The 23,065-nt window shown below is 42.8% G+C and overlaps 1 protein-coding gene and 1 long non-coding RNA gene across 5 annotated transcripts in view; both read right to left on the bottom strand.

The window, feature by feature from the left end:
- Positions 1–23,065, bottom strand: part of CRIM1 (cysteine rich transmembrane BMP regulator 1) — a 209,335-nt gene that overhangs the window by 171,811 nt on the left and 14,459 nt on the right. The gene's annotated exons all lie outside the window — the stretch shown is intronic.
- LOC113901092 lies at positions 14,656–19,555 on the bottom strand. 2 transcript variants are annotated; one of them, XR_003513302.1, is made up of 3 exons: positions 16,840–19,555; positions 14,878–15,002; positions 14,656–14,773 (listed from the first exon to the last, which is right to left on the bottom strand). It is a non-coding gene; the product is annotated as an uncharacterized LOC113901092 (long non-coding RNA). The 2 variants fall into 2 exon arrangements; XR_003513301.1 differs by having other exon boundaries at positions 14,878–19,555.

The raw sequence follows: 23,065 nt of genomic DNA, 5'->3' as shown, positions 1-23,065 counted from the left end.
TAACATGCTCTTGAGACAAATGCTTTTGTGGTTTTCTATTACAGAACATTATACTTTAAAATAGTTTATCAGCCAACCAACAGGGACTGAAAAGCAAAAACTGAGTGAGGTTTGATTATACAGAAATCAAATCTGAGCCCAACAGTGCTGCTGACAGCACTTGGCAAATTTGATGTTTTAAAATTTCTTTTCTTAAGTAAATCCATGTATACAGCACAAGGATCAAGGTTCTGATTCTGATTCAGTTTTTCGTTTTTCCTTGGACTAGTTAAGGGTTAGAAGGGAGGGGGGGAAAAAGGAGTTAATAACAGGAATAGCTATGACAAACCTGGACAGCATATTAAAAAACAGAGACATTACTTTGCTGACAAAGGTTCATATAGTCAAAGCTATGGTTTTTCCAGCAATCATGTATGGATGTGAGAGTTGGACCGTAAAGAAAGCCGAGCATGGAAGAATTGATGCTTTTGAACTGTGGTGTTGGAGAAGACTCTTGAGAGTCCCTTGGACTGCAAGGAGATCCAAGCAGTCAATCCTAAAGGAAATCAGTCCTGAATATTCATTGGAAGGACTGATGCTCAAGCTGAAGATACAATTCTTTGGCTACCTGATGTGAAGAGTTGATTCATTGGAAAACATCTGATTCTGGGAAAGATTAAAGGTAGAAGGAGAAGGGCATGACAAAGGATGAGATGGTTGGATGGCACCACTGATGTGATAGACATGAGTTTGAGCAAGTTCTGGGAGTTGGTGATGGACAGGAAAGCCTGGCATGCTGCAGTCCATGGGGTCACAAAGAGTCGGACACAATTGAGCGACTAAACTGAACTAAATAACAGGAATACTGCCCTTCATTTATATCAAGTAGTTTTTCTCTGGTGTTCTCCATATGACAAAAAGTAGTCTTTGAGACCGAGAGGTCAAGATATCTGACATACCTCTGCAAATGTATTTTTAAGACTGTAACTTCCGCAAGACACCAAATCCAAATGCTATTTTTTCTAAATATAAAATGAGAGAAATTTTATAATTTCATGTATGAATTAAAATACATGCATGTTCAAGTATAACTAAATATTTGAGTACTGTAGTGAACAGTCAATTATAACTATGGCTAATCTGACATCTCCAACTGGGATGTTTATAAGACAATGTGATGCTTTTCCTCGAGACAACTGTGGGATTTCAGTAGGCAGCATTATTTCATGTGTACTTTCCATTTCATTCCACAGAATATTCATAAGATATGTAACCAATGATTGAAATTTAGGAAAATTAGGACTTCCCTTGTGGTCCAGTGATTAGGAATCTGCCTGCCAACGCAGGGGACACAGGTTCGATCCCTGATCTGGGAGGACTCCATATGCCAGGGGGCAACTAAGCCTGTGTGCCGCGACTACTGAGCCCGCGAGTCTGGAGCCTGTGCTCTGCAACAAGACAAGCCACACAATGAGAAGTCCATGCGTCACAGCTAGGGGGTAGCCGCCACTCACTCCAACTAGAGAAAGCCCCCTCACAGCAACAAAGACCCAGTGCAACCAAAAATAATTTAAAAATAAAAGTGTTTTTTAAAAGAGACTTAATAAAGTTAATAACATGTACTACTTCAATAACAGGCATTGTTAATGGAAACTGATTTTTTTACTTGGTTATTAGTATTAGTTTACTGCAACTGAATGGTAGTAACTGACTAACACAGTTTGGGGTCACAGCCTCTGCTCAGGCTAAGATGTCAGCAGTTTTACCAGCATTGCTTTTGTAGAACCAGTGCAAATGTTGACACACAGAATAAAAGCAAATAATGTTAGTATTACTGTGAAAATAACTCTGACCTCATGCACTACTTGAAAGGTCTCTTGGGGTTCCCCCAGGGGTCTGTGGCCCGCACTTTGTGAACTGCTGTTCTAAAAAGCAGCATGCCTCACTGGTACACTTAGGCCAAGACAGCACAGGAGTCAGGTTTAAGAACAAAAGGACACTGGTTACTTCTTCTCCTAAAAGCTACTGCTGCTGCTAAGTCACTTCAGTCGAGTCCGACTCTGTGCGACCCCAGAGACAGCAGCCCACCAGGCTCCCCAGTCCCCGGGATTCTCCAGGCAAGAACACTGGAGTGGGTTGCCATTTCCTTCTCCAATGCATGAAAGTGAAAAGTGAAAGTGAAGTCGCTCAGATGTGTCTGACTCTTCGCGAACCCATGGACTGCAGCCTACCAGGCTCCTCCATCCATGGGGTTTTCCAGGCAAGAGTACTGGAGTGGCCTAAAAGCTACTGCTGAATCATAAAAACACATTTCACTAATGTAACTTTACTTAATATATAATTTGGAACAAAATGATGTCAGTATAAAGTAGAAGGTGGGCTGTTCATGTGTGATTTTAATGCTACATTAATGCTATAAAAAGATTAAGAGCAAGTTCTCTCACAATAAAAGGAAAAGTCTGCAGTTAATGAATATGTTAAGAAAATATCTTATAATCTCATTTAAATTCCTTCCTCTAATGCAAGAAATGGCTGCTCCAGTGGCTGAACTTTTCACTACATTCAACTGTCTGGGGAGGTTGTGAATGAAAAAGCTAGAGATATTCTCCTCTGTGTTTAAAAATCATGATGAAGAAACTACCCCTGGATCTTTAATTCTGATGAAACCAGTGTCTGCAAGGCCCCACCCCCTGGAGGAAGCAGCATGAACTCAGGAGTGTGCGAGGCTGCAGAGATGGGCTGCTAGAGCCCAGATGCAAATGTAAAGGGTGGCTTAATTGAGTCTGGATCTTTATTTGGATTTTTATTGTTTATATTTGTCCTCTGTGTATGCAGTTCCACAGGTTTTGCATGACCTGCCATCCCTATTGTCCCCAACAGCTCTCTATAGTCTAATGAATGATTTTACAAAAAAAAAATTTAAGAGTGTACATGAGGTGCCAAGTCAGAAACACTTAAAACACCTGTGCGTCCAAGAGCCACCCTCAGTCTTATTCTGGACTTGGTGTTTCTGCTTCATGGACTACTTTCCAACATTCTTGATGATGCCTGAAATTCCTTCTTCCCACAGTTGATACAACAGATTCTAAGTGCAAAGGCTAGTGAGAAAGGAGCTGTGATCCTCAGGGTAGGGGAGGGGAAAAGGATGTGAAAGAGGAGGAATCTTGGAAGATGTACGAAGACTCATCAGCCGCAGATCTGGGAAGCAGCAGTCGTCGTTTAGTTGCTAAGTTGTGTCCAACTCTGTTGTGACCCCATGGACTGTGGCCTGCCTCGGGGGTTATATCCGCTCTATGCTCAGGAACCAGCCATGGCAACCCTGGCCTAACTGGACCTAGATTCCACTTCTCTACTCTTCAAAATATCTTTCCATCTGCTTGCTGGAGTCTGAAATTCCACTAACATGGAAAAAAATGTTTCAGGTATGACTGCACATATTGGACAAAGTACTGTGTGTTCATCTGAAATCTCCAACTTCCTGAGGGCACAAAGCATCCCCAGACTCAGAGCCTTACCTTTCCCACCTCATAAGAGCTTAGGGTGCCGCAGTTTACCAAACGCAGATACAACTGCACCCCATTATGTGGTATTCCACTTGCCAGAAATACGCTACAGCAGCTATTAAAAAGCAAGACACAAATTCATAGTACACACTCAGAAGCTCACAGTAATGGAATTCTGTTGGCAGAAGAAAGCCTGCCGGGAATATATATCAGATTAATTCTCCAGCTGTTCACATATCCCTGTGGCTACAGTAAGATGCAAATAGCTAATACTGGCATCTCTTTCCATGCCAGCCTAGAAACTCTGTTGTAATGTAAAATTGCTGCTCTTAACTCCCCCAACTTCTGGCTGGCTGTTATCAGGCATTCTGTTCTGCTCAAGGAGGAATCTAACATAGCGAGCTTTCATTCTCTCTCCTCCCAGCCTACGGCGTTATGTTCCAAAAGCTGGTGCTTCCCTCTCCTTCTCTTCTGCATGCTGCAATTGGCGCAAAGCAGGAAGGGCAAAATTATGGTTATCAACAGAAATGACTCACGTTATAAACATTTGTTTTATAGGCATTTTCACAGAATAAAACTATGTTAGGCATATGTAGCTATGTACCAGAGTGGACAAAGTCTGAATCTAAAACAATGGAAATATTAAAATATGCACACATTTTTTTGGGAAAGATTCTTAAACCAATTTCAAAGATTCTTAAACAAACTCTATAAACATGTAACAAGCTTGATTCATATTATGTCCAAGTAGGGAAGTCTTGGAAAACAATGCTGATTCAATTGACTAAATCAATTTATAGTCAAACATGTGTGAACGAAAAGTAATGTTCTATTGCTGTAACTTTTGTCAGACACCACAGCAATACAACTATCAGATGACAACCACAGAGGAACTACAGCCATGTACAGTCATTCATTCACCCATTCATCATTCCTTTCAAACATTCATTCCTCAAACAGTTATTGGTATTCTATTAAAAATCAAGAACTGAACAAGGAAGTTACTAAGAACTTAAAACACTAGGAAAGAGGAGTTTACCGTACAATTTCCCACCACTCTAACCAAAACCATACCAAGTATGTGAATAAAATGTTCCTAGGAATCCTGAGACAGAGGAAAAGATTAAGGAAAGGATAATTTCCTTTTTGATAATAGGAAGCTGGTGGGGACAGAGAAGAACTTAAGAGAAGATAAGCAGTATCTCTAGAAACAAGGAATTCATGAAACAAGATGAGCAAAGAGAGATCAGGGCTGCAGAACACAACTCTATTTCACAATCCTGCCTAAAGCTGGGACTGTCTACCCTCAAGTGAAAGTGGAAAAGCAGACAGCCCAGAGTTCTGTCCTCATGGAAAGGAATCACAACCTTAGTTCTGTCATTCGAGTGACTCTGAGCAAGGCAGTTAGTCCTCTCAGCTCCAATTCATGTCATCACTAATATGGAAGTGTAATGGATAATCCATGAGGTCCCTTTAGACTTCATCCTTGTGTTTCCTCGACTCTGGCACCTTTGTTGAAATTGTACAGTTCAATTTACTAGACACAGTGTCAGAGAACCACATGCTTATGGTGGTCATAATTTAAATTTAAAAAAATTTCCCATTTAATGAGACCAGTTTAAGGTTTGGAAACCAATCACTATGCATCGTAAGGCAGGCCAAGGGTGCTTTTAATACAACAAATATCACTTTGCAGGACCTTTCCAGCACATCTAGTCCTAGAGGATTTACTGGCTAAGGTCTCAACAGATTAAAACAGGATTGGCCTTGAATTGATAACTACTAAAGCACTGTGTCGCTACACAGTTGCCTCAACTTCTGTATATATTTGGAAATTTTTATGATAAAAATGTTTTTTAATGGGAAGAGACTATAGGAAAATTCATCAAATACTTAAAATGAAGAGCAATAGAAATGGCACAGGTTGATATTGATGGGACACAGTTAAGGCAGTGTTTAAAGGGAAATTTCACAGGAAATAAGGTAAAAAAAAAAAATGAGCTAAGCATTCAATTGAAATTAGAAAAAGAACAATAAAGCAAATCAAAAGAAACAAGAAAGATAGTATATGGAGAAAATGCCATAGAGATAAAAGCAACAGGGGTGATTAACATAATAAAAACTGATTCTTCAGAAAGACTATTATGATATCTCATAAATGGTTTATGACTAACAGTTCCATCTATGTATGCCACCTCATCCAGGTAGGTACTTGGACATATATTACTACTGTTTTCAATAGGTTTCTCTTCAGTGGTTTTACCAGGAAGTTAGACATTAAATGGTTACATTTTTGAAAATTTTTTTAAATAATAAAAACAAGATACTTCATTACTCATGGAAGCTCTACAATGAGTCTGACTGAACCCAGTGGTGTAGAACTCAACCCCCTACATTTCTTCTACTTTGAGACTGAATCCCAGTATTTTTAAAGGAAAACTTCAGGCCCTCTCCACTAGCCCATGCTTGCTCGGCGTTAGACCTGCTGGTCAGGCACATGCCATTATTAAGCCACACAGGCTTCTCTGAGCACGAATCTCCACTAAAACATGTAATTTCCTTGTTTCACCAGCTTTAAAGAACATTGGTACTGTTATCAAATGCACTGTTACTTACAAATTAATACATCTTAGTTGAGGGAAAAATTATCTTGGAGAAGTACTTAATTCTTTCACATTTCCTCTCTTCATCTCAATTCTCTAAAAGTCATCCTTTAAGCCAGATGATTATTTTCCTACAGAAGCGCTTTGGTGTAAATAACACCTAGTAAGGGTGTTCTAAGAACTGCCCTATCAAACTTCTTAAGGATGTGGAGTCAGGAAACAGCAATTTCCAAATGAAGTCCAACATCTGGCCGTTCAAGTCTCTGGCACAGAACACAAAGCCTTGTTTAGACTTGATCGCAGACCACCTCTTCACCCTCATCTCTCCCACTCTTCCCCACTCACTGCAGCAATACTTCATAATGACGTGCTCCCAAAGGACCCGTACTGTTCGTGACCCCCGGCTTTGCAAAGCCATTCTCTCTGGCTAAGAAAGCTGCTTCTCTTTACCTGCTTTGAAAGCTCCTATTTAATCTTTAATACTTTCTCCAGGTTTCATCTGCTCTATAGGGACTAAATCAAGAATTATCTCCTCTGTAGGAGTTCTACTACATATCCATTAGAATTATTTCATTTATGGCAGTATAATGAAATTGCTCATCTCATCTCCACCAGAAAAGTAGGTTCTTTTTTGTCATTGGGCTATCACAGGCCTTGCAAATAGTAGCTCAGCAAAATAAATATTTGCAGAAGGAATAAACAGGAACAGGAGGACCTGAATTTCAACAAAGCAATCCAAATCTTTAAGTGCCAAACGTTTTTGGAAAGTAAGTTTGGTGGTAGGAAAGACAGACAATTATTCAGAAATAGTTGAGAAACACCTTTTGATCCCAGTTTTTCTGCTGAAACATTAATACTGAAAACATTTCCTGTGAAACATTAATACTGACTCAAGTTTTCTTTCAGCCTCAACATTTTATTACCCAATACTTCCAAATATCAATAATATTTATGTCATGTTGAAGGGGTGAACGAATGTAATATTCCTCAACCAACACTGGATAAATAAATAATAAATAATAATAAACTCTTGTTATCTCCCTTCCTACCACTTTTGTCTATCATGACCATAATTAGATAATGTGACACAAGTTAATGCTTCTTGTTAGAAAGGTACTTGTGGGTATGAATAATACACAGTACTACTTTATAAATATTAATGTATGCTCCAACCTAAAATCTGTTAGTCAAATGATCAAGAATCAAACAGAAGACTAGATATGAGAATGCCATTTTTACTTGACTATACTCACCCCAAAGTATAAAGCACAACAGGGAAAAGAAGAAATGTGACCAGCATTCAAACAAGAACAACAAAATGAGCATGCTATTCTGAAAATAAGCACTCTGAGGGCTATTAATGTTTCATTATACTAGCTGAACAATTAACACAGATAATGAAACACATTTCACAACATGTCCCGCCCCTTCAGTCAATCTTCTGATAACAGCTAACATTTCCTAAGCCAGGACTTACTAGGTGCTTTCCATCGACTTCCACACAAGCAGGCAACGGGAGGAGCTGAAGAACAGGGAAGTGAGGTGGTCAAGAGCTGGACAAAATGTCAAGGCCAAGAGTCCAGAGAACCCGAGCACCATGGAAAAGAAAGGGAAGTCAAAGTCCTCAGTCATGTCCAACCTTTGCGACCCCCTGGACTATACAGTCCATGGAATTCTCCAGGCCAGGATACTGGAGTGGGTAGCCTTTCCCTTCTCCAGGGGATGGTCCCATCCCAGGGACTGAACCCAGGCCTCCCGCATTGCAGGCAGATTCTTTACCAGCTGAGCCACAAGGGAAGCCCCATAGAAAGGGAGGAACACTGTTATTCTTTCATCTCACACTGGAGCAGCCCATCTCAAGTGAACATGATGGTCCATGGCCGATGGTCATTACCCGAGGGGCCAGCAGAGCCTCCGACATGTTCTCAGCCAAGACGATGGCATTGCTGGTGCTTTTGGAAACATCTGGAAACCCGACAGTATGAGCGTGATCTCAACTATTCTAACATCCAGGAAACAAGGGTCTCCTTGTGAAAGTAATAATGCCTCCACATAAAGCCATACTCCTGAGGCGAAAGTAATGATTTCTAAGAGGTGTAATGATCTGTAAGTAGCATTAAGGAATCCTTTCAGGATAATGAATTAGTGAAACCAGTTAGCAACTGTTCTGAAAGAAATGTCTTTATAAATCAACTTGGGCACTGCTGTGAACCTCAACTTAGTGTTTCTTCAAAGTAAACCAAGTAGAAGATGATAAGTGAAAGAGTGATCACCTTTGATTCCAACAATTGTATTTCTAACTGATCCTTACCACTAACTCCCAATACTATTCTACAAAGAAATATCATCCCTGAATATCATGCACCCAAACCTTTAAACTTTTCTGTGAGCAAGTTTCTATGTGTGATCTTATTTATCCCTACACACTCCATGGATCTGCAGCTACCTGGTCCTGGCAACAAAACACAATTCACCAGCAATATTCAATGAACACTTTTTTCTTTTCTTTTTTTTTTAACGTGCCTGGTTTCATTTTAAGTGAACGTTTGGTGTATATGTCCAGATCTCTTTTCTCTAAAAAAAAAAATTAAAATCCACATTGCTACTGTATGTTTATACGGGAAGAAGTATTAGAAATTAGCATTGAGAATCAGAGAAGTCCCTAGTGGTCCAGCGGTTAGGGCTTGGCACTTTCACTGCGGGCACCTGGGTTCAACCCCTGATTGGGGAACTAAGATCCCGTAAGATGTAAGGTGTGGTCAAAAAAAAGAAATGAGAATCAGAGTGACAACTGGGGTCGATTAAGAAATCTCACACCACACAGGGCCTCTCTGATACACTGATTCTTCAAGTCATCAAGTCTTTGAAATTTACCCTGGAACTCTTTTCCTAGAAGCAAATGTAGATAAGGGGGCAATGAAAAACAGGACTCTTGGACTTCCCTGGTCATCCAGTAGTGAAGACTCTGCACTTACAATGCAGAGAGCATGAGTTGGCAGGGGAACTAAGATCCCACAGGCTGTGCAGTATATGTGGGGGGTTGGGGAAGGGTGGGTTAGGACTCATGCTTAGGGTATGTCAAGAAATGAACATTAATCACTTGGGAGGTCTGTGTTTTATACAGCAATGATTTTATCCCTAAGATTCACGTGAAACAGACCGTAAGTGCAAATATAACAAGACCAAAAAAAAAACTAAGCAATTTTAAGAACATGTTTGAAAAATACATTTGCACATTTCCCTCAACACTGGAGTTTCCTCTGTGTAGTATTCGAACCTCCAAACCTCATGGATGCCAAGTTCTGAGACCCTGGGTTTATCGGTGACGACATCAACACTACCCCACCATCTTCAATGGCTCCCACTTGATTCCAGAGTCAAGCCTAACCCCTCACACTGATAAATGGGGCCTGTGCCTGGGTCCAACTAACCTCCCATAAACCTACCCTCTACTGAGTGGCCAGTACCTCTTACCTCCAGCACTGAAGCCTCAGGGCCTGGGAACCTGTGTCCCCTCCACCCAGAACGTCCCTTGCCCCTTCTGTGCCCACTCACTCCCCCACCCCTTCAGGATTCCAATCAAACTCAACTACTTGCCAAGAAGTTCCACGACCACTCCATTCATACTGCAAACCTCCGCATGGCTGTTCCCCTTCTCAGCTTCATTTTCCTGCACAGACTGCATATCCCTCTGGCACAGTCCATGTCTTAAGTATTATTTATAATATTGTTCATTTTGTCTCTCTCTACCAGAAAGCTCCAGATTGAAAGAAATTTTTGTCTCTCTTGGTCATAGTTCTGTCGTCCATACCTAGAATAGGGCTTAGCACAGTAGGTCCTCCATAAATACTTACTAAATCAATTCTGAGTATTCTGCTGTTTCCACTCCCTCTGCGAGGCATGGGCTTTCTTACACTAACTGGAAATCTGCGACCATTTTCCTGTGTGTGGCTTAAATGTCTTCTCCTTGAAGTTAACTTGATTTTCTCCCACCTACTTCACTTATCCAAAGACAAGGCGGCTGTGCGTTTGCAGCCGGATTCCGAGCTGCTGGAGGAGTGGGGGACTGTGTCTATCTTATTTCTAGAGCCACTTCATGCTGTGTTGCGTAGGATCCCAATCCTTACTTGATAAATGGTGACAATGAATGGGAAATTGGACTAGTGGACTACTCTGTTAACAATATCCTGTCTGTGGGGGGCGCGGGGCGGGGCAGGAAGTAGCAGCTTTAAAGATATTCTGTGGGTATGTAAGATTCAGGTTTACTTATGTTCTTCAATCCTTATGCATTTATATTTCATACCTTTCTGGAATATTTTAAGTGCAAAAGAATAAGCTTTATAATAATTCATGACTACCAGAGGCTGAGGAAGCAAGTATCATTTTGGTATTTTAAAATATTGCCAAGAAACTTTCTTTCAAAGTCAAAAAAGAGTTGATAAATTTCTTTCTGCATTTCAAATTTAAACACATGCATGCATAAACATACACATTTAGAGAATAACTAATTTGCTACCAAAACGAAACATAAAACCCACATAAATCACCCAGTCCTTTTTTCACATGCTACAACACCATGTATTCCCACATGCAATTAAGTAGGTGGGTTTTGCAAGATCTCGATTCTGTAATGTTATTCTATTCAAAGTTAGTCTTTATAGAGTAAAAGAAGCATCAAAAAAAAGTTCAAATGATAAAACTCATAATTTCTTGGAATATATGGAAATATATCTAAGTTAACTCCTACCTGAAAGGTTAAAAATTATTGTCTATTTTATTAGGTTCAAGATACCTTTCAAGAACCAATGGTTATTAGGATATAAAGGAAAACTTTAAATGTCGACCATTCCCAAAGGATGCTCTGCTCACATTCATAACCTATTTAATAAGGATCACAAATTTTCAAAGGATTAGAATATACAGAGATACATAGCTTTGACTTACATACAAGCACTTAACATGTTCTTTAATAATTCTGTTGTTTTAAACTTTCAAGTTTAGAGGACTGCTAGGTTCTCAGAGAAGTCCTAAGATGCACACCTTGAGTAGTGAGGCACTGGCCTGCCCACCTGCTGCACTGCCTGCAGCATCCCCACGGGCCTCACCTGGTGGCTTCTGGTATCAGTTAGGTGGAGGAAAGGAGCCACATACCAGTGAGGACTGAAAACCAAGACATCTCCACTTAACCTCAGGGCCACTACTCCCAGGACTCTGTGGAGACACGAGTGCCCTCACTTCAGCAGGATGTGTGGGACCACAGAACACTAATTATCATTCAAGACAACCCTGGGCATGGGAAGAATGAACTGACTCAGCCTGGAGAGATTCCAGCTGCAGAGGAAACCCAACCCCTTCAGGTATGTCGGCAGTCAGGAGGGTTTTCTTCTTAAACGGGTGTTGCGGAGACACTCGGCCACCTCTCGATTCTATTCCTTTCCCACGAGCATGGAATTTAACTGCAAACACTCGCCCACGAAAACTGGCTTGCCATCCTGGCAGACCTCATAAGCAGTCTGGCAACAGTGCAATGCTCCTGGTTTCACAAGGGCCCACATGGGGCATCTCCAAGTCCTTGCTGTGCATCCCACAAAGTGCTTTAATAGGGAGGAAGTGGAGGATATGAGGTGCCCTTACCCCAGAGCCAGTCAAGGAGCTGATGTCCAGTCAAGTGGACATCATCACTGAGGCTTGACCTCATGGTTTCTGAAAATCTCTTCGAGGGTGGTAACTGACCAGAGTGTGTGCAAAGGAGTGGGCTGGGCAGGGGGTGAGGGGGGGCAGGGCGGCGCGCATCCATCCCTGACAGAAAACAGAAAGGGATAACTAAGTGCCAATCAGTCTCACACCTGGATGGACAGCACCCCACCCCCACCCCCTTGCCCCGCCAGTTGACCAACTCTGTCATGCAAAGGGAGAGCATGTGAAAAAGCTCCAGGGTCTCCAAATGAGGCAGTGGCTTCTTCAGAGGGGTCTTTCCCACCTTCTGACATATTTGGTTTCTAAAGTGAGACTGTGTCTCGTCTGAACAGGGACTGGACATCCCTTCCTGCCATCTGCCACCCTCACGTCCACCAGCTCCTATGAGTCTCCCCTCATTCTGGTCTGCTCCTCCCTTTCCCCCCCCTCTACCCCTTCCCCCTGGCCCCACGTGCTCTGGCAGCACAGCCCTGACCCAGCAATGAGGAAGCCTGCCGGCTCAGTTTGCCACGTGGTGCCCCCGCCACCTGCTCGCCCATGCTGGGGAGCCGGCTGGGTCCACGCGGGGAGGCAACGTTGGCCAGCACTTCCTTTCCCTCCGTCCCACCCCAAGGCCAAGGGGCAGTCTACCCCTCCCCTGAGTCTTTCCTGTTTCCCAGGCCAGGTCCATCCAGGACACTCACTGCCAGGGGTCAGAGTGCCACATTCCAGTGGCTTCACACCCCCACAGGGAGGGCTGGGATTCCTGCATGGGGGGTAGGGGTGGGGCAGGGCGGCAGGCAGGGAGAGAACTGTTCAGCAGAGGCTGACTCGCCACTGTGCCCATTACCCTGAGACCAAGGTCAAGGGGTGGGAAGGGCAACAGGAGTCCCATAGCTCCTTCCAGAGTGGGCAAGAAAGAAACCCTCAACCTCGCTGGGCTTGGAAGAGGCAGGAGTAGCAGAAACTGTAAAATGCAATCAGAGAACATAAAAAGCTGGGCCTCAGTTCCTTAATCTGTAAAATGAGGGGGCTGGCCTAGAGCCCTTTTCCAAGGGCCCTTCCAAGCCTGTGATTCTGACCCCTGCTACAGCAAAGGTTCTCTGGCCTCAGACATTTCAAGGTCTGATGTACTTTCAGCTACAAATAGAATGCCATCCTCATTCAGAGGGCAACCAAACCTCTTTAACCTCCCTAAGTAAAACTCTCCTCTGGCAATACTGGATTCCTCTGCCTCCAACTCCGCGTCTCCCGAAGTCCCTCGGTGTCTTTCTTGTGATCTCTGGGCCCCTTGGGTTTCAACTCAAGCCCTGCCTTCTCAAAGGCTTCCCAACTTCTGCAGAGCCCCAGGAGAAACCAGGCTCCTGGATGTGCATCCATCGAGGGCACCCTCTGCATCCTAGGCCGCAGAGTGGTGGGACTCGACACCACCCGCACCAGGTCTGGAGGGTGGGCGTCGGGGGCACTGGGAGGCCTGGCACCCAGTGCTGCTGAGAACCTCAAACACAGAAGCTCCACTGCACAACGAGCTGGGGAGGAACGAGACGCTGGGAGCCCAATGCGATCGCTAACCCCTCCCAAGGATGGTCAGGGTGACTTCCTCTCCTGGAGGATGGGGGTGTAGGGCTGGCATTCAGCCTCCTCAAGACAGGAGCCAGCCTGCTCATCAGCTACCTGACAGATGGGAACAGAATTTGAGAGGGAAGGTAAATAAGATATGGTGCTGAGGAGAGTGGGGAGGAGAAATGAGTGACGAAGAACCCACTGAGGGCTGCCATTCATGTGATAGACAAAGTCATAAACAGCTTTTGTTAGCCGGGTTCTGCCTCTGTAATATGCTCTGTGGAAAACGCACTCCTACGTGGTCAAAATCTACCAACTACTTCAACCAACTGTCTACCTTTCCCTGTTTTTTTTTTTTTTTTTAAACCAAGCAGTTTTTAATAAAGCCCTATGAGTAAAGTCTGACAGCAAAGACTAACTCTGTGGATAAGATGATAAAAACAAACCTGTGAAAAGGTTTCCTGATGTAAAGACATCTCACTCTAAGCAACTGCTTTTAGTTAAAAAAAAGAAAGAGAGAAAACAGATTCCCTGATCAGTTTCTTCTGGTCAAGCCAGGATTCCACACAGAACACTCCCTTTATTTACTAAGACCCAAACACTAGTGAGAGAGTACGCATTCTGTGTGGTCAATCATCTGGAACTAACTAGAACCTGGACTTTCCCCCCCACGAAGGTACTACCTTTCACAGGAAAATAGTTCAGAGTTCTGCTCAGTACACGCTGCACGTCACGGCTCCCCCTGTGCTGCCAGGCTGATGGCCACACAGGAACACAGCGGGGAGCTGCAGCAGAAGCAGTCAGGGGCCCACACAGTGAGTCCTGGGAAGCGCATCCTTTCACGAAGACCAGGTTTTAAACAGGCCGCTTCAATATGGGTGAGAGAGGCAGAGGGATGGTGATCACACACTCCTGTTCTTTTTATAAAACGGTGAATCCAGATGATTCACCTGTGAAATAATCCTGCCATACAAGAACCATACTACACATATCTACATTGGAATAAATTTATTTTTTTGAAGTTGGGTACCAGGGGAGAATTCAACAGTTAAAAAAATTGTTTTTGGAATACAATGAAACATTAAAAAAAAAAAAAAAGGTGGGGGGCAGGGAACCGTGATTAAAAAATGACGACAAGCAACAGAAATGGCATTTTTAAAAGGCAGGGCAAGCTTTTTGGTCTGAATGAGTATGTGTGTATGTTTGTTTAAAGCTTTTCCAATTTCTTCATAAAGAAAAAGGGCTGTTGCAATCCTGTTGCATAAATCATTTTCTGAATCCATAAATAGTTTTAGAACGAAATAAGCACTCATAAACCACTGACAACGGACTTCAGGATTATGTTCTTGTCACCTTTATGGGTATGATTGGTATTTTGAAATCATCTTTTCCAAACTGTAATCTCTAGGTCCTGGTCAAAAGCTCTTGTCCTTGTGATCGCTGTCCCTACTAAGAGAACACAAGGATATATACTCTTTAGTTCTCACCACAGCAAATATTATCAAAATAAACTTTTAAAACCAACTTTCTTAACTTAAAAAACAATGACTTACCTCTTTCTATTAGAGCTGTGATCTTCATCCTGAGTACGGCCCAGATGCCTCATCAAAGATGAGCGATGGTGCCCTTCTTCCCACTATTTCATCAAGATTTTATTTGGAGACCATTTATTCCTCTCCTGGTAGATGAGCAGTAACTTTGAGAAAAGCCCTCAACTCAATACCCCAACAGCAAGACAGAAACACTCATATCAGGCAGCAACTGCCTAAGGGTAAAATCATACACAAAACCTCCTAAAAGGAACCTTCCAGGCACTGGTGTGATGTAAGGGAGAGAAGAATGTCCCATGATTTACTTATTAACTGAAAACATTATTTACTGAGCAACTGCCACTTTCAAGGCCCCACGCTAGGCGCTAGGTGGGCTACAAAGAAGCAAGAGCCTATTCAATGAAAGGGCACCTTGCTACCCATCTCCACCTCAAAAGCAAACATACGTTAGAATGTAGAGTGAACCCATAAAGAGCGAACAGAGCCTTGTTTCAATACAGCTATCAAATATGCTGGAGTCTGAAACCTTCCAACAACAATGCTCACTGGAAACAAATCCCCTGATTAAGCTGTTTTGACTTTTCAAAATTACCTTGGGAGCCTGTGAACAGGAATCAAACTTCTGCCATACTGAGTATGTTAGGTCTGATGAACAAATCATAGGCACACGGTTACTGATAATGAATCTGGAACATTCTGCTACCCTATCCCCAACCACAGGATAAATGTCTCCATGCCTACAATGTTTTGTTGCAACCAAATATTACTACTTTCAAGGCAAGAGATGAGGAAATAATTTTTCCATCTTCTGCATGTTACCACTATTCAACAAAATCTTTAATGAGCACCTATTATGTATAAACCACGGTGTTCAGAAAAAATGACAACATTTAGCATGCACTTACTACATATAAGCCACTCTTCAAGTGCTTTACACAAATGAGTCAACTTAAGTCATTCCTCCTAACAACCCTATGGATTCCTCATAACAATCTTATTTTACAGATGGAAACTGCACACAGAGGTCAAGTAGCTTGGCCAGGATAATGCACCAGGCAAGTCGCTGGGCGGGACAATGAACTGACTTCAGAGCCAGGACGCCCTCTAGTATACAATACTGCCTCTCATTTATAAAACATGGTTTCTCCTTAAGGAACTTATCATCTACATTTCTCCTGAGAAGTCATTTCCTCTGGGCAGTGTTGAAGACCACAACCCTAAAGCGACCTGGCAATGCCTCTGAGCCCTTCAGGCGGGTAAAATGCCCCAAGTCCAGGGTGATTCACGGTCTGGCGAGCAAGCAACAGAGCCGAGGAGACAGGGCCAGCACTGGGAGCCAGGCCAGTGCCACCACTGAAGGCAGGCGAGTTGCCCCAAGATGAGGAGGGCTGTGGTCGGGCGTGCTGGGCAGTGTCCCCGAGCTCGTGACAGCAGAGAGCACCTGTGTGCAAGATGGGGCTGATCCAGGGCAGGCACTGGACATGAGGCTTCCTGAACCCACATGGGTGGGAAGCAGTGGAAAAGGACTCAGAACCTGCACACGGGGAGGCAGTGATCACAAAGACACCAGAGATCTGGGGGAGCTCAGGGGCTCAGAGCTGCTGCCCTCACTGAGTGCCCCTGTACACGGTAATATATACCCAGATACACACAGGGCCAGAAAGCCTCACATACACACCCTGCCCCACTCCTGCCCCAAATGCTATATATGCAGACGCTTGGAGTTCATTATTTAAAAAAATAAAAAAGTCTCCCGACAGGTTGGGAAGTTATTTCACTACAACTGCAGAAAGAAAGGAACAGAGTGGCCACGATGGGTCCACTGCGGGAAGACTTCTGAGACACCCATACCGATGGGACCCAGACACTGAGCTTCATTCACCCCTTGAAGCACCAGCTCTGAGAGGTAAAGCATGAAGCAGCTAAAAGCAGACCCATCTACAAACAAATCCATCCAGCACTTACCCTGGCGAGAACCTCCAAGTCTACAACCTCCCTCAAACTCTATTTATGACTGTTTCCACAGTCTCACATCTCAACAGCCAGAAATAAACTCAGGGCTCTCAAACCCAAACCTTTCCTCCTGCCCCTCACCCAAGCTGGCCAAGCTCCAGGGCTCTGTGAGCAAGGAAACACAGCCCAGCGACACTGTGCTAGCACTCAGCCGCTGCTGGAACATTCCTCTGAACACAGAACCTTACTCTCTACCATGGGACAAGGAACACACATGTCCATTGCATTCTCCATTGATTTAAACACTCGTCATCACATTATTAGGAAGGTTCTGAAAAGAAAATACAAGCAGTTTGGGTTCATAATAAAGATCAACTGATTAATGATTAACTGTTCTGCACTGGAAGCAATCTATTGACTCCCACTTTCAAATAAAGTTGTATAAATTGATTACAACAGGAGCTACAGGCACTCTCCCCCGTGTCACACTTTTTTCCAAAGAGTGGTCGCCTTCCCACACCTCTTTATATTCATCCTGGAGACACAATTTCAATACACATATTTTGGTGGTTGGTAGCAGGTGTCAAATTATTTGCTTATTATTGTTGAATGTAAGTATCTGTTAAACTTTATGCTTTAATTTGGAAAAAACCTTAACAATAGACTTGTTGACTTTAATGTTACTGTCTCATGAAAGAACTAAAATTCCACAAATATCCAAGGTTAAACTATTACATTTGATGTGACTTCACCTTAAAATTACCTTTTCAGTACAAAGTGTACTCTTATTTTAAATCAATATGCCAATACAAAAAGTATTTATTAAATTCTACTTGTGCATATGCACTGCTTTGCTGTATGCTATGGCTTAAAGAAGACTGAACAGGTACTCTCTCCAACCAACAAGAAGTCAGGTAAGGTAAATGCCCAGCGCTTTCTGGACTGAAATATGTTGACTGGTATATATCATGCATGATTCACAAATCTTCAAAGATTCATGATTCAGAAATTGTAATATTAAAGAGGTAATACAATTTAGGTCTTCCTTTTGGTTGTAATTTATAAAAAATCTCTCTGAGGCCTGGTGATTTGATTCTGCACAGTTTGCACAACTGAGAACCTGTATTTTAATTTAAAAAATTACAGAAATGAATCTGAAACAATATCTGTATCTTTTGAATGTAAAACTGGCATCTGAATTGTAAAAACCATTTTTAATATTGTATCATCAATAATAATACAAGGAAAAAAAGTGTTTCCCTGATAGAATTTCAACAAACTTAATTGCAAAAATGATCCAGGTTTTTCGAAGTGTTAGGTGTGTGCCTTGCTGGATAACTCCTAGTCCTCTGGTAGAAGAGGGCAACTATTTCAAATCCTTAGAATCACAGGTAACATCAGTAACAAGAGCATATGTCACATGCATGCAAAGCACAAAGGCTAGTCCCTATTTAAGGCATAGTTAATTATATCCATTTTTCATACTAAGTAAACATTTGTAATCCAATAATGCACTACCAAAAAGCAACAGAATTAAAATGTCTCTACCCAGTGGGCTGGTTATTTGCACAAACCCTACAAGTCATTACAGAGCTTCGGTGCCCTCAGCGTCAGTACAGTTCTGGCAGCAGCAAAGATCTAAGACAGAACAATGAAGGGCCACAGAACTCACACCACAAGTCCCAGACACAAGTGGTCAGATCCTTAGTAAGGGGACAGGAGACAATCATGGGCATCTGCTTGGACAGCCCAGGCACTCATGGAAACAAATTAAGACTACACAGAATTTTCCCGTAAATTCACCTTGAATGACGATTTTTTTTCACTTCTTGCCTTTTACACTGTCCTGGGGAGAGGAAGTGAAGTGGAAAGTTGCAGTCAGTACACCTAGATTAATCTGCTGACATCACAATAGAGACTATGGAGCAACATAGGAAGATGCATTTGGTGTAACTTTAAGTGGAAAGAAGATATGAGATGTGATTTAAATATATATATATATATATAGAGAGAGAGAGAGAGAGAGAGTGAGAAAGACAGAGAGGGAGGGAGAGAGAGAGATACCAGACAGTTTTAAGTGGAAAGAAGCAAGATGTATGGTGTAGGATACAAAAACATATGCATGTAGAGAAAGCCTATACAAGATGTATATATAAAAACACACAACTGATTGCCCTTGGAATATGAGCATTTTGGGTCACTGTTTCTCTTGTTTTCCAAACTGTCTAGTAAAGTTATGTTACTATTATAATAGTTTTCTTAAAAAGAAGGCAGAACCCCTAGTATTTGGCCTCAGGACGAATACTTTGTTATGGGAAATAAGATATTCAAGAAATACAACTACAGAGAGGAAATTTAGGTAACACTTTTGATCATTAAAGGGATTTGGGTCTCTTTTTACAAGGCAAGGCCTTTCCCCACATGTAACTAAGCTCCAAGAATCTCTGAGTATGAAAATTTCTAGGGAATTTCTCTATCAGTCCTTTTGATGGTCTACCCTTTTTGACACATGGCCAGGGTAGGACATTAGCCACCACAGATCTGATGAGGACCTTCTTAACTGCAGCAGACAAGGTGCAGGAGCGAGATGCCCACAGCTTTATGTAAGTTGCTTAGGAGTCAATCTACATGTACTTACCTATACAGATTAATAATGGCACACACAGAATTTTTTGTTGTTGTTGGAATTAACAGAACCTAACACTCATGGCACCCCACTCCAGTACTCTTGCCTGGAAAATCCCATGGCCGGAGGAGCCTGGTAGGCTGCAGTCCACGGGGTCGCTGGGAGTCGGACACGACTGAAGCGACTTAGCAGCAGCAGCAACACTCCAATTAGAAGAAAATGCTATCATCACAGAGAAATGGACATAAGAGACGGACTCTCCGTCTCTGAACGGAGACAAGAGCACTGACGCCAGGAGGAACTTTTCCACGGTTGCGCGTTGCGTATATGGATGTGTGTGCACATGTCATTTGCAACGTGTGCACAGCTGTGCACTGCAATGAGAGTTTTCTACTGGAAAAGACAGGGTCTGTGCTTCCATTCACTCTAAACACAGGCACATGTGCAGCCTGCCCACTGCCCGCTGCCAGTCCACTGGTTCCCCTGCAAGGCTTCCCTAGGGCACTGATGAGTCAGTCTTTACTCCTCAGAGAGCCCCATGTGCTTGCTTTCTCTGGCATGAGCATGAAATTTCCCCCCAGTGCTTTCACTGGGGTGGCTGTAGGCAGGACAGCCAGTAAGAGTCTGGTTCAAGAAACCGATTTCTCATAGCTCTGTGAGGTAGCTTTCCGGACTCAGAGCAACACGGCTATCTATACAGCGGGAAACGGTACTTGCGGGTCACACTTCACACCCTCTCCGGCTGGTCCTTGGCTTCCAGGAAGTCTACTTTTCAGTTACAAGGACTGTTTACCTTGGCTTCTGACCTAAGGGGCACTTCCCTCCTTCAAGTGTGTTTCCCAGTCCTCTGCCTCCATTCATTTATTTTATTAAAGTCTCAGGATAAAATGTGCTGTTCCGGTAGCAAGAACAGCTCTGGACCTTCACCCACCACCTTAAATAAACTGAGGAAGCTCAGGTTTGAGGGGCACACGTGTCTGAGTTGAGCAGCCTCCACCATTTAAGTCAGATACTCCCCCTGCTGATAAGGAGGTAGACAAGACAACACTTGAGGAGAACACACTTGCCCCCAGGGTCTGAGAGCTGACTTTTAAACTTTCAACAGTAACGAAACCACATGAAAGTTAAAAAGAGTATTTTTAAAGAGTTAGAGGAACATCAAATGGATTCTCAAAAATTATCTCACTTAGAACCTTCACCTTTCATTGCCAGCTAAGCATTATATTAATAACTTCACTTAGCAATCAGTTCCAGCTTGCCCTCCTCCCACCATTGTCTAACAACCAGTGGTGAAGAATAAAAGGCTCTAAAGTGAGTTACTGGAAAGCCACCAATTCATGACACCCACACTATGAACAATCACCCTCAGGTTGCGAGACGAGGCTCTTTAAGGCAGGAAAGTTGAAGGGACACGCTACAGCGGTGACATCAAAATTAAACTTGCCCTTAAACTTAGCCTAAGACAATGGAGCTCGCTGGGCACATTCACCAGAGTGATAAAAGAGTCTGGGTGCCTGAGCTATATCCAGGATGGTTCTATGTTGTTTAGGAACCTGTATACCTGATCTTGACCAAATCGCTTTCCTTTCCCAGTTGAAAAGCTTAGCGCCAAATATGTGACCCAAAGGTCATAACTTACTGTTGTGTCCTTAAGTGTCTCAAGTTGCACTGTCTGAATTTGCAAACCACTTTCAGACCTTCAGAAAAATAAACAAACAAACAAACAAGCAATGGGGTCATGGCTAACTGTGAAGGAAAAAACAACTCCACACTGCTCAATAACAAGTTGGGACTCTAGCCATGAGTCATCAAGAATTCCTCCATCTCTGAAGTCATAGGGCTTGGAGTGAATCCAAATGGGATTTTGCTTTTTAAATTCCTTATATTGCATTCCTATGGACTTCCTGTGAAAACCATTGTGTGGCATTTTTATTATTCACAGTCATACACTTCCAACCCTCCTGTTCCTTCCTCAAAGAAGCTGTACAGTTAAATTCCTGAGGACACGTGCAGATCACCTGGGGGCAGTAAACAGGCTGTGTCATTCACTGGCACAGCACTCAGACTATTCAGTGCAGTTTGTTAAACTCCCTCATGTGTCGACATTGTCGTCTTAGACCCAATCTTGGATTCGCTGAGAATCCAAAAGTTTGTTTCATCATCACCGATTATTCATATGGTCACCTGGAACTAATTCGTACTTGTTTATCAGTTGTTTCTAAGCAGCTGATGGCCACAGCATCTCCACCGCTACAGGCACAAGATCCCTGGGTGGTAAAGACCTTATAAATAGCCACCCACAAGGATAATTCCTACCAATGGATGAAGGCTTGGTGAATGAAAGATGACACCTGTATGACAAACTGGCAAGAAGAAAAGTCCCCACAAATAAAAATTGCCTTTAAATATTTGCCAAGATAAATATAGCTGAAACTGACCCATTGCAGCAAACTCTAAAAAAATTAATTCTAAGAATGATTTGGGGGAGACTTCTCTGGTGGTCCTGTGGCTAAGACTCCCAACGTGGGGCAGGGGGCGGGTTCGATCCCTGCTCTGAGAACTAGATACTGTAGGTGGCAACTAAGAGTTCGCATGCTTCAACTAAAGATTCCACACACTGCAACTAAGACCCAGCATAGCCAGATTAATTACTTAATTAAAAATAAACATTTAGAAAAAGAATGATTTGGGGAAAAAGGGGTAGGGGAGGACATGAGACGGTCTCAAGTTGTCTTCTGCCAATAATATGAGACTTCTCCCTAGGATTCTCTTTACAGGTAAGTGTCATCTATTTTAGTTTCCACAATACAGACCAAACTGTTCAGATGGAAAAGTTGTGTAGGATATCTTGGATGACCTTGCATCGAGATTTAGTCAACAAATGCTCGCTGAGGTCTTCCTGTGCGCCAAGCTCTAGAATAACACACTATCCTGGCACTCAAGGGGATCACAACGAGGCCGGGAGACTGAAATGTGAACCCTAACACAGTGTGAAAAATGCTATAACAAGGGAAGAAGAAAGTGCTATCTATGGGCAGGGGGAGGACAGGGAGGATGGCATTATTTTTTTCCCAGCAGAGCAGGAAGGCTTCACAAAGGAAGCAGCATAAAATTAGAGAGGCTGAGGATGAGAATACATTTTGAAGGATATGTGAAGATAACTCTGGGGAATCTGAAAGTCAACACCACATTGATTTTCCAGTGGCTACTTTGCCTCCACACCTTTGAGGGCAACAGATACTAGGAAGTATGTATCAAACATACCTCCTAATTTTCTGAGTTCTCAAAGGGTGTTTGTCCAAGATAATCTTGAAATAAATCATAGTCAGGTACCGAATGAATTTAGGAGCCTACTTTTCCTTTACCTGTGGGCTTTTAGTAATAACATGCAAATTACTAAGGCTCTAAGGGAAGTTAAATGCTTATTACACTAAGATTATTTTAAAAAGTACTGTTGGGATCTTTATGCATAGGACAAGAAAAAAATAAAGCTCCCAGTTCCTTCCTTCCTGGCCGTCATTCTTCCTGTTTCTCTCTCTGCAACCCTTGACACCTTCTACTTTTCTGATGCAAAGGCAGAGGCTCACATATTCACACACAGTTTAGAAAATA

This window comes from Bos indicus x Bos taurus, chromosome 11, assembly GCF_003369695.1.
Source record: "Bos indicus x Bos taurus breed Angus x Brahman F1 hybrid chromosome 11, Bos_hybrid_MaternalHap_v2.0, whole genome shotgun sequence".
NCBI classification, from domain to species: domain Eukaryota; kingdom Metazoa; phylum Chordata; class Mammalia; order Artiodactyla; family Bovidae; genus Bos; species Bos indicus x Bos taurus.
Note: the sequence above shows the minus strand (reverse complement) of the source record. Positions and strands in the feature narration are given on the sequence as shown.